Here is a 12,537-nt window from a genome sequence, read left to right on the forward strand (position 1 = left end):
TCTGAGCGACTCTCTTAAGGGAACAGCTAGTTACTGACAAAACCTGGACTCCAACTGAGGGCTCAGGGCCCAGTCCAATGTTATTCCATATAAACATAGAATCTCAGTCCTGGGTCCCTCTCCCCATTTCCTGCCTGTCTTTCTACACTTTTATCAGTAAAATCTGGTTAAAATGAACATCTGGACAGCTGTGAACATCTGTATGAAATCATAGGCCTGGGGCTGAAGCAGTTTTTTTTATGCTTATTTATTTTTGAGAGAGAGAGAAAGAGGATATGCACATGAGCAGGGGAGGGGCAGAGAGAGAGGGAGACAGAGGATCTGAAGCGGGCTCTACGCCAAGAGTGGAGAGCTCCACGCAGGGCTCAAACTCACCAACCATGAGATCATGACCTGAGCCAAAGTTGGACGCTTAACTAACTGAGCCACCCAGGTGCCCCTGAAGCACTTTCAATGGCAACAGTCACCACAATGGAATCATGGAATCAAGGATCAGAGGTAAGACATAAGGGGGTTACTAATTTTCCTCCTCTGGAAACCCCTGGAAAGGAAGAACCAAGCATGGCTTCAGAAACTCACCTTGGAAAATAATCTATTTAATGCATTAGGGTGGAGAAGAATGTATTATTCTCTTTTCCAAATGGTATTTATTATTTTTATAATCAAAAGAAACATTTGGGAGGGGCAGGGGAGAGGGGAAAATACTTGATGAACATTGAGGAGGGGACTTGGGTGAGCACTGGGTGTTGTATGTAAGTGATGAATCACAGGAATCTACACCTAAAACCAAGAGCACACTGTATACACTGTATGTTAGCCAACTTGACAATAAATTATATTTTAAAAATTCATTAATTTTCTTAAACCTTTATTTTATTCTATTCTATTCTATTCTATTCTATTCTATTCTATTTTATTTTATTTTATTTTATTTTATTTTAAATGTTTATTTTTTTGAGAGTGTGTGCATGTAACTGGGGGAGGGGCAGAGAGAAAGGGAGAGGGAGAATCCCAAGCAGGCTCCATGCTCAGCAGAGCCCAATTCAGGGCCCAGTCTCACAACTATGAGATCATGACCTGGGCAGAAATCAAGAGTCTGACACATAACCAACTAAGCCACCCAGGTGCCCTATTTTATTTTACTTTTGAGAGAGAGTGGAGGGGAGGAGCAAAGGGAGAGGGAGAATCTTAAGCAGGCTCCATCCCCAGCAAGGAGCCCTATGTGATGCTCAATCCCACAACTGCAAGATCATGACCTGAGCCGAAAACAAGAGTCAGATGCTTAACCCACTAAGCCACCCAGGTGTCTCTATTTTATTTATCCATTTATAATGAGAGTGGGCAGGTGGGAAGGAAGAGTTAGGGTGGAACAGGCTTTTTGTCAGTGTGACCAGCAACCACTCAGAGTCAGGTTGTGCCTGGTGAAAACCAGGCAGGGCTCAAGGAAAACAAATTCTACTTTCCCTTCCCTTCTACTTCTCTTTTGGTAGTTTACAAGTGAACTTCTGTGCAAGGCAGCAACTTGCATAGAAAAGATAATGAAACTTTTCTTGACTTGGGGAGATAGGAGATCAGTTAAAGGAAGGAAATGGAGAGGAAATGGACACAGGAGAATGGGTGAAGCCATGTGACTTAGGGAGAACCACTTCACTGAAATATTCCTGAGTTCCTGTTTAAGCAAGACTAAGGAGGATAAAACATGGTCCTTGCTCTTAAAATGTGTGACTGCTACTCTATCCCTCCAATACCCAGCATGGTGCCTGATGGGCAGAAAGGGCTCAATCAACCTTCCCTGAATGGAAGAATGAGATGCCCATTCTTGAAAAGATGCAGCACATCCTTTCAGGTGGAAAAGAAGTTCCCATACCCTTTTCCTTGACTTTTTTAGATCCCTTAGTCCCAACAGGTCATTTCTGCTCTAAGCTGTCAGGAAAACCAGGCCTCATGATACCAAAGAGCCACCATTTCTCCTCTCTTGATATTCAACACTGCCCAGCTGGCTATCATATTAACTGGCTGTCCCCCAAGTCCCAGGCATTGGGAGAAGACCCAGACCTTCCCCGAGCATTGATGGCTAATCAGGCAGTCTGCTCCAAGACTTCCAGGTCCTCGTGTCTAAGGTCAAGCATGGCATTCTGGCCCTAGGAAACCCCAGAGACAGTTTCTCCTTATTTAGTGACAGGTTCAGGCCTGGCTGATATGCTATGATATCAGGGACCAAAAGCTGTTCTTATTTTGCTTCTAAAGGTCACTTTTAGATGCCAGAAAAAGGAAGTTCTACTGCTTGGAACACAACATTCTAAAACAGTTGAAAAGGCCTTGGAAAGTTCTCAGATGAAATTAATTAAAACCTTCCCCCATCCTAAGGGTCAAATCCTGCTGTTTCAAGTTGTTAACCAGCTGAGTCTCTGGATGAGCAAGTCTCCCAAGGACGGGTGAATTTAGTTTAGAAAGCTGTGTCATGTGGAAAGTGCCAACTATCCCTGCAAGGGAAACAAGTTGTTTTCTGCCTTAAGGGTTCTAGGCCACAAGTATAGGAGAACTCAGAAACATTTCTGCCAGCAGCTTTTACTCTAGCTCATACTCTCAATTATCAAACAAAGGAATTCTATCCCTCAGAAACAATCAGGAAGGAAACCTTTGTGATACACAGCAGTGAGTGCTATGTTCACTGTCAGAAGGGCTAGCTTTGTTTTGGGAGAATTGATGCTGTCAGTCTCTCTGTACAATGTCAATAAGCTCATATCACTGAAATGGAATAAGAGGGTTACCATAGCAAAGGCAGTGCCTCACTTGCTCCCAGGCTACACTAAGAGATTTCTTAGTGCAAGGAACTGAGCCTAGCCCTGGTTTGGCCACACACAGCCGGGAGGCATTTCAGGAAAAGGGAGCCATTGTCCCCAACAGGATGCACACTTCACCAGTGTGTCTATTCATCAGCCCAGCACAGGTTGGCTTCTCTGCCTGTGGATCAACAAAGTCCTTCTCAACAAATGTCAGATGTCTTTGTGCTTTAAGATTCCCAAGAACAGATGTAGTTGAGGGAGCTAATTATAACTTAGGGATTATTTTGCCCAGTCTACTCAGTAACTGACTGAGTGGCTGACTTAAAAGAAACAATGGCATGTGCTACTGGAAAACTACTGTTAAGACCGAGATCCCTGACCTCTAGCAGTTTATCATCTGGCAGTAGGGGGCCCTGGAAATCTCAGTTATGGGCTCTGACATACCCAATGTCTTCTACAGACATTGGTCTTCTCCCCCACCCCCCCCCCCCCAACCAGAGTCTCCTACACAAAGAGATAGCACCAAGCTGTTCTATGTCCAGGAATGGCCACTATTAGGCTGGGACCAGGGCCACCCCAACCCCCCCAACAGGCCAGGCAGTGGCCAGCATAGAAGGATGAGCTGGGCCAAACCTATGGGAATAAGAGCTAGAAGCTAGGTGCACTTGGAGGAGGTAGAGGGCAGACACATGGGTAGGAGCTGGGTCCTAAAGGCTATGCCCTGTAGAGAAGCTCCTGTGACCTGGCTTTACCACTGTTCCTGTCTTTCCTCAGGCCTGACTGTCCTCCTTTTTCTGGGTTCCTGTGTTATGTTCCCTTCCGATACCCATGACTTACCATATACCTACGCATATACAGCCGCATTACTGCTACTAGTTATGGTAACAAGAGAATCTTTTTTTCTTTCTTATTTGAAAATGTATTTATTTGTTTGTTTATTTATTTATTTATTTAATAATTCATTTTTGAGTAATCTGAACCCAAGGTGGGACTAGTACTTACAACCTTGAGATCAAGAGTTGCATTCTCTACTGACCAAGCCTGCCAGGCACCCTATTTATTTATTTAAAGTACAGCTGAGGGACGCCTGGCTGGCTCAGTTGGTTAAGTGTCTAACTCTTGACTTTGGCTCAGGTCATGATCTCACTGTTTGTGAGATAGGGCTCTGCCCTGACAGCGTGGAGCCTGCTTGAGATCCCTCTCTCCCTCTCTCTCTGCCCCTTCCCTACTTGCACTTTCTCTCAAAATCAATACACAAACCTTAAAAAAATAATCAAGTATAGTTGATACATAGAAAATCTAGCTGATAGCAAGATTTGATAGTTAATAACAAGAAAATCTTTATTCCTGACCAAGAGGGAAGACAAATAAGGGAAGTCAGATGATAGCTACAGTATAAGTTGGAAGGCTTGTGGTCTTAAATGTTCAGTCTAGTTGTAGTTTGGGCTTGCCTAGGCCTGACATGGCCACGGGGATTGTAAACTCCATGAGGGCTGCCTTGTTTACTGCTTTGTCTCCTAGTTGAGTGCCTGCACCAAGCTGGTGATCAATAAGTACTGGCCGAATGAATAGACCAGAAGCCAGAAAGATTAAGTTAAGTTTAGCACTGGCTATTTTCTGTGTGTCATGCTCTTTCTGCCTGCTGCTCCATGCCCAAGACAGCTGATGTATAGTTTCTACATTTAAGGGTCTCTTGGTCCTCTGACTTTCGCTGGGGTTCAGCCAAATGGGGAACCCTTGCCAGATATCGGAGGGAAGAAGGCAAGCGATATGAGGATATTCCTACCCCCAATGATGCTACATTGTTGTGGAGTGGCCCTCTCCCTCCCATCCCTCTGCCTCCCAATTCTCCCACTCTTCAGGCCTAGACATGGTAGTGACTCCCAATCCAGTGTTATCAGCCCAAGATAATACCAATCCTTTGTGGTTTCCCCACCAACCTTTCTAAATAACCCCTTTATTAAAAGCTCCTCGAAGAGTCCAATTTGAATGGAGCATCTGTTTCCTGCTGAGACGCTGACTGATAGAGTTCCCAAAAATCAATTGTGTACATTTCGCTATCTGGTTTTCTCTCTGTACCAGTACATTCTGCTCAACTCTATCGTGCTTCACAGAGGCACAATGGGCAGGAGGAGGTTTGCTCAAATTGGCCTCGAATGAGGTGAAGGTGGTGGGGTGGCCAAAGGGCAACAAGGGAGTGTCTGGTCTCAGCTCTAGTAAATATACTGCATAAATGCTGAGTGAGGGTGATCACTTGGTCACTACCTTCCCCAGGACAAATTCTGGGTCTGACCTTCTGTTAGGCAAGCAAGTTTTCCTTCTCAGGTAAAATTAGTTTCTTTGGCTAAAAAAGCTGTGTTTTGAATCATGTTTTATTGCAGAACTACAAAACAAAGATCGAAGGTTCTCTTGGTGAGAAGGCCATTCCTCCTCTCTGACCACACAGTTAATTTCCCCAAATTAATGCAGCAGAAGCCGAGGTCGGGGTTGGGAATCGACTTTTCTGTGTCGTTTTTGCCTTTTAAATTTGATAAGCCCTTGAAAAGCAAAGGTTATTGAGTGTATCAAGCTGTGCTCCTCTTACAGCCTTTGGTGTTGGGTTAAGGAGAGTAGGTGGAAGCAGTAGGGCTATTTTTATTTTTATGACAATTTTTCCTCTCTGAACATACTAATGGGGAAAAAGTTCATCTTTAATTTTCTTAAAAAGGAGACTGAAAGGGTCTCACATGATCCAAAGCTTTTTCTCACCTCTAAGAAAAAAAGCCTCCCTCAGCCCTTTATCAGCATATTATCTTGTCTACTTGGGATATGCTTTTACAACAGGTTTCCTACCAGGGAGATTCAGTAGCAGTCTCAGATAGAAAGGCCTGACTTCCTACCTAAGACTCAAATGGAAAAACACAGGATCTGCATTTATGTGTTCTCTTTTATTCCCCCTCCTTTACCCCTTTAAAAGAGGGATATTCTTTAGTCCCCTGTCTTTTGGCAACAGCCATTTGAAAGAAAGAATCACGTGGTAATTATTAATTTTGCATGGGATCAACTCTGGCCTCAGCTTTCATTTGAGATGCAGTTACATGAAAAACAGACTGAGTTAATTTCATCCCCTCTGGGGTTGCTTGGCAACAAGGCCTAGTTCCAGATCATCTCTTCTTCTTGGCCCACAGTGATCTCTTTAGGGTGTCTCTCATGCTAAGGCAATCATCATCCTGTTGCTGTCGCTCCTGACTGTGTCCCTGTGGTCCTGATGGCACAGGGGGTTTGTTATGGCTTTGCTCCAGTCACACGGTCTGGGGTCTGTAAAAGCCCTGAGCTTGTTAGCGCAGAGAATGAACTACACTGGGGAATTTGGGATTCAAACAATTGAGGTTAGACAGGAAAGAGAGGGAGCATGAACAACGTCTGAGGTAATGCTGGAGGGCAGTGGGCTGAGATACAATAAATACTAAAGTCCATTTAAAAAAAAAAAAGCATTGGGGCGCCTGGGTGGCGCAGTCGGTTAAGCATCCGACTTCAGCCAGGTCACGATCTCACGGTCCGTGAGTTCGAGCCCCGCGTCAGGCTCTGGGCTGATGGCTCAGAGCCTGGAGCCTGTTTCCGATTCTGTGTCTCCCTCTCTCCCTGCCCCTCCCCCGTTCATGCTCTGTCTCTCTCTGTCCCAAAAATAAATAAATGTTGAAAAAAAATTTAAAAAAATAAATAAATAAAAATTAAAAAAAAAAGCATTACTATGCTCTGATTTGGAAATCTTTCTAAACGACACTGTTAAATGATAAATGCAAAGTCCAGAACAGTATGCATAGGATGCTAGATCGGGGGCAGGGAGGTGGAGAAATGGGGGGGTATGAAAATATTTTTAGGTTTGCATAAAGAAAAATACAGATGGCCACCTGTAAGTGTTTGTGAGGCAGGAGAGTAATGGGGTAGAAAGGGCAGAGGTGAGGGGCTCCCTCTACTCATTAGATGGGATGTTGCCCCTGATTCATGAATCACTTAATAAAGTCAATTAGATCTTCAAAAGAAAGAAAGAAAGAAAGAAAGAAAGAAAGAAAGAAAGAAAAAGACAAAGAAAAAAGAAAGGGCAGAGAGGAGAAGAAGACTTTTCACCTGTGTACCTCTTTATACTATTTTGCTTCATAAGCTAAAAGAATGTGTTGTTTGGTCAAAAAGATTTTTTTTAATAAACATTTAAAAAGTGTTAGAAACCGAAGGCAAAGTGTTAATGTTTGGGAGAGTTGAGGAAGTTCATTAAAGGGTATATGGGAATTTTTTAAACTGTTTTCATTATTAGTAACTCAACACATTTTCTAGCCTTCCCTTCCTGTTTAAACATCATTCTTGCTATCTTTTATAAAGGAAGTCAATAGGCACATTTTGAACATTTTGAACAACTTGGTAGGAGATAAGGGTATCTCTGAGAATTTTGAGTTGCAGAGAAAAGCCCTCAGCTAGGAACATTAGCCTTAATCAGAGTGTGCTTCCATCTCTGTCCCAAATGGCTTTAGCTGTGGTCCCTGAAGATCTGAGAAGAAATAAGTGACAACCTCCTCAAGGACTGGCCTCTCTGAGAATGGAACTCCCATGATAAAACCATAGTTCTTCAATTCATATAAGCCCTCAATTGTACCTTCATGGGGCTTTCCTGGATATCCTTCAGTATTTTCTCTCACCTTTGCAGCAAACAGGCATCTACTCATCTCTGGAACACTCTGTACCTTGCTCTACTAGACTAAACTCCTTGAGGATAGGTGCAATAGCTGAGTCCTCACTATATACAGCTCCCCTGGCATAGTAGAAATATGTACTTTTTGCTTATTTTTTTTGAAGTAATTACAGATTTACATGAAGTTGCAAAAAATATACAGAGAACCCATAAGTGCCTGTGTTTAAAAAGAAGGAAAAAAAATCTTACATCAATAATCTAACTTCCCGGGGCGCCTGGGTGGCTCAGTCGGTTAAGCGGCCGACTTCGGCTCAGGTCATGATCTCGCGGTCCGTGAGTTCCAGCCCCGCATCGGGCTCTGTGCTGACAGCTCAGAGCCTGGAGCCTGTTTCAGATTCTGTGTCTCCCTCTCTCTGACCCTCCCCCGTTCATGCTCTGTCTCTCTCTGTCTCAAAATAAATAAACGTTAAAAAAAAATAAAAAAAAAAAATCTAACTTCCCACCTAAAGTAACTAGAAAAAGAAGAACAAATTAAATTCAAAGCAAGAGGAAGGAAAGAAAAAAAGATTACAGAGATGGAGCATGCAACTCTTAATCTCAGGGCTGTGAGTTCAAGTCCTACATTGGGTATAGGGATTACTTAAAAATAAAATCTTTAAAAAATTTTAAAAAAGATTACAGAGGAAATAAATGAACTAGAGAATAGAAAAACAATAGAGAAAATCAATAAAACCAAAAGTTGGTTCTTTGGGGAAAAAATCAATGAAATTGACAAACCTTTAGCTAGACTGATAAAGATAAAAAGAAAGAAGACTCAAATCACTAAAATCAACAATAAAAGAGAATGCTACTATCGACTTTACAAAAATAAAAAGGACTATAAGGAAAAACTAAGAATAATTGCTTACCAACAATAGATAACATAGATGCCATAGATAAATTCCTAGAAAACCAAAATCTACTGAAATTGAGTCATTATGAAATAGAAAATCAAGGGTCGCCTTGGTGGCTCAGTTGGTTAAGTGTCCAACCTCAGCTCAGGTTGTGATCTCATGGTTTGTGCATTCAAGCCCTGCATCGGGCTTGTTGCTGTCAGTGCAGAGCTCGCTTTGGATCCTCTGTCCCCCTTTCTCTCTGCCCCCCCGAACGCCTGTGTACTCTATTTCTCTCTCAAAAATAAACACTTTAAATAAAGAAATAGAAAATCAAAACCACAATGAGATATCACTTCACACCCACTTGGATGGCTATCATAAAAAACCGGCAATAACATGTCAGTAAAGATATGGAGAAACTGGAATTCTCATCCACTGATGGTGGGAATGTAAAATGGTGCAGCACCGTGGAAAACTGTGTCAGTCTTTCAAAAAGCTAGAGAGTTATCATATGATCCAAAAATTCCATTCATAGGTATATACTCAAGAAAATGGAAAATGTACATAAATGTCTACAGCAGTATTACTCATAATAGTCAAAAAGCAGAAACAACCTAGATGTCCATTAAGTAAGGAATGAATAACAAAATGTGGTATATCTATATGGTGGAATATTAATCACAGAAAGGAATGAAAAACTCATACAAGCTACAATGTGGATGAATCTTAAAAACATGCTAGGTGAAAGAGGCCAGACACAAAAGAACACATAATGTATTGATTCCATGTAAATGAAATATCAAGAATAGGCAAATCCACAGAGACAGAAAGTAGATTAGTAATTTCTAAAGGATAATGGAAGAGAAACGGGAAGTGACTACTCCTGAGGATAGGGTTTCTTTTGCGGTGATGAAAGCATTCTGGAATTAGTGGTGATGGTTGCATGTATGTTACTAAATTGAACCGTGAATATACTAAAATCCATTGAATTGTACACTTCAAAAGGGTGAATTGTATGGTATATGAATTATATGTCATTAAAGAAAGAATGAATAAAAGAAAGCAGCAGCTAATGCCTTTAAAAATGTAATGAGAGGGCTGCCTGGGTGGCTCAGTCGTTAAGCGTCTGACTTCCGCTCAGGTCATGATCTCGTGGTTCGTGGTTCAAGCCCCCACGTCGGGCTCTGTGCTGACAGCTCAGAGCCTGGAGCCTGTTTCAGATTCTGTGTCTCCCTCTCTCTCTCTCTGACCCTCCCCCGTTCATGCTCTGTCTCTCTCTGTCTCAAAAATAAATAAATAAATAAATAAATAAATAAATAAATAAATAAGTAAATAAAATTTTAAAAAAATGTAATGAGAGATTCCATTTACTTTTTATTCAGATTCCCCCAGGGGTCGCATCTTGCATGAATATATACCTATCACAACCAGGAAAGTGACATTAGTACAGTCCACAAAGCTTATTTAGAATTCACCAGTTGTACATGGCTGTATGTGTGTGCGTGTGTGTGTGCATGTAGTTCTGTGCAATTTTATCTCGTGTGTAGATTCATGTAAACACCACCACAGTCAAGATAACAAAACTGTTGCATTATCACAAGTGTCTTTCCTGCTACCTGTTTTACTCATACCCTCCCCATCTCTAGCCGCTGCCAACAACTGATCTGTTCTCTATAATTTTGTTATTCGAAATTTAATATAAATTGCTACATATTATATAAACATAACTTTTTGCCCCCATGTTCATAGCAGCACTATCAACAATAGCCAAAGTATGGAAAGAGCCCAAATGTCCATCCATGGATGAATGGGTAAAGAAGATGTGGTATATATATACAATGAAGTATTGCTCGGCAGTCAAAAAGAATGAAATCTTGCCATTTGCAACTACGTGGATGGAACTGGAGGGTATTATGCTAAGTGAAATTAGTCAGAGAAAGACAAAAATCATATGACTTCACTCACATGAGGACTTTAAGAGACAAAACAGATGAACATAAGGGAAGGGAAATAAAAATAATATAAAAACAGGGAGGGGGACAAAACAAAAGAGACTCAAAAATATGAAGAACAAACTGAGGGTTGCTGGAGGGGTGGTGGGAGGGTGGGATGGGCTAAATGGGTAAGGGGCATTAAGGAATCTACTGAAATCATTGCTTCACTATATACTAACTAATTTGGATGTAAATTTTAAAAAATAAAAAATAAAGTTAAAAAAATAAAAAATATATATACAACTTTTTGAGTTGGCTTTTTGCAGTCAACTTAATTCTCTTGGGATTTACCCAAATATTATATGTATCAATAGTTCATTCCCTTTGTTTGTTTTTAAATTTTCTTTGGTAACATAACATTTTATTTATTCTTTCCATTAATAACTAATATTTAAGAACATTTACAATATTAATAGAACTTAATCTAAGAGAAGTTCAATGTACTTTTTTTAACATCTTAATACTGGGTATTAATAAAAAATATTCAAAATAATTATGGCCAAAATTATTATGTCAAAAATCACAAATAAATGTCTGGTGTTAGTATGTCTACATATAATTCAGTTTTTAGTGTAAAATTTTTTGGCTGAAAAAAAAGAATATTTGGTTTGCTTCACTAATAGCAGTGTGTCTTAATGATGAGGCAGGCTCTTGGTATTTCTTCTGCTGTTGATTTTTAGTATAGTTATTTATGTCTGTTATGAATGGAATTGAGTGGAAAGGTATTCATCACATAAAGTCCAAATAAAAGTACATAGCTGATTACTGTAGGAGATAAACAGGTAATGCAAGTGCCCAATATTTCTGAGGCCAAAAGGTTAAGCCTAAGGAGTCTAGTCAAGATTCAAGAATAAAAGGGGCACCTGGGTGGCTCAGTCGATTAAGCGTCTGACTTTGGCTAACATCATGATCTCACCGTTCATGTGTTCAAGCCCCGAACCCCATGTAGGGTTCTATGCTGATAGCTCTGCTTTGGACTCTATGTCTCCCTCTCTCTCTGTCCCTTCCCTGCTCGTACTCTTTCTCTGTCTCTCAAAAATAAATGGGGAAAAAAAAAAGATTCAGAAATAAAGGCTCATACAAGATATAATACAAAGACAAACTGGGAGCTCAAGAGCAAAACCATAAACCACTCTTTCTGACAATGGTGATAGTGAATTTTCCACCATTTTCCTGGTGGGTTTAGACAATCAGACAATCTCAGCACCGAGTCCTCTGTTCAAGCAGAGCAGAGGGTGGGAAAGAGGGAAAGTTGAAAGGCCAAGGTGCGAGAGTACCACCAGCCCAGGCACAGGTGCACCAGGACCCTCTCCGAGAGTGAAAGAGGGAACACGTCTATTTCTTTTATTTTAAAATAATTTTTTAAAAAATTGAGAACAGTCTTACATTTACAGACTTAGTATTTAGAAAGTACAAAAAGTTCTCATATACGCTACATCCAGTTTTCTCTATCATTAGCATCTCTCATTAATATGGTACATTTGTCATAATTAATGGGCCAATCGATCTATTCTTATTAACTAAAGTTCACGCTTGAAGATTCCTCAGTTTTCCCCTAATGTCATTTTTCTATATCAGGATCGTATCCAGGATACTATCTGATGTTTTACAGTTATGTCTCCTTCGGGTCTTTCTGGCTGTGACTATTATTTTCAGACTTCTCTTGTTTTTGATGACACTTGAAAGTTTCAAGGACTCCTGGTCAGATGTTTTGTAGAAAGTCCTTCCATTGCGATTTATCTGATGCTCCCTCATGATTAGACTGGGGTAATGTGTTTTGGGAAGGAAGACCACAGAGATGAAGCACCATTATCATCACATATCATATCAAGGGTACATACTATCAACATGACTTATCACTGCTGATGTTGCCCTTAATTTCCTGCCTGGGATAGTGTTTGTCAGGATTCTCTACTGTAAGCTTTCTCTCTCTGTCTCTCTTTTTTTTCTTCTTTCCATACTGTATTCTTTGGAAGAAAGTCACCATAAACAGCCCACATTTAAGGAATGGGGAATTATGTTCCACACTCTTAAGGGCAGAATACTTACATCAATTATTTGCAATTCTGCATGAGAGATATATCTAATGTCCTGAATTTATTTATTTATTTAGTCACTTATGTATATCAGTATGGACTCATGAATATTTATTTTATACTTAGGGTTACAAGACTATTTTATTCTTTTTTTAAATTTTTTTTAACGTTTATTTATTTTTG

At 40.5% G+C, this 12,537-nt stretch overlaps 1 pseudogene; it reads right to left on the reverse strand.

Annotated features, from left to right (window-relative positions):
* Nucleotides 1-10,878: 10,878 nt before the first annotated feature.
* LOC121022306 (phosphatidylinositol N-acetylglucosaminyltransferase subunit P-like) lies at nt 10,879-12,073 on the reverse strand (annotated as a pseudogene).
* Nucleotides 12,074-12,537: the final 464 nt, after the last annotated feature.

Source organism: Herpailurus yagouaroundi, unplaced genomic scaffold, assembly GCF_014898765.1.
Source record: "Herpailurus yagouaroundi ecotype Mexico unplaced genomic scaffold, PumYag 391, whole genome shotgun sequence".
In the NCBI taxonomy this organism is placed as follows: domain Eukaryota; kingdom Metazoa; phylum Chordata; class Mammalia; order Carnivora; family Felidae; genus Herpailurus; species Herpailurus yagouaroundi.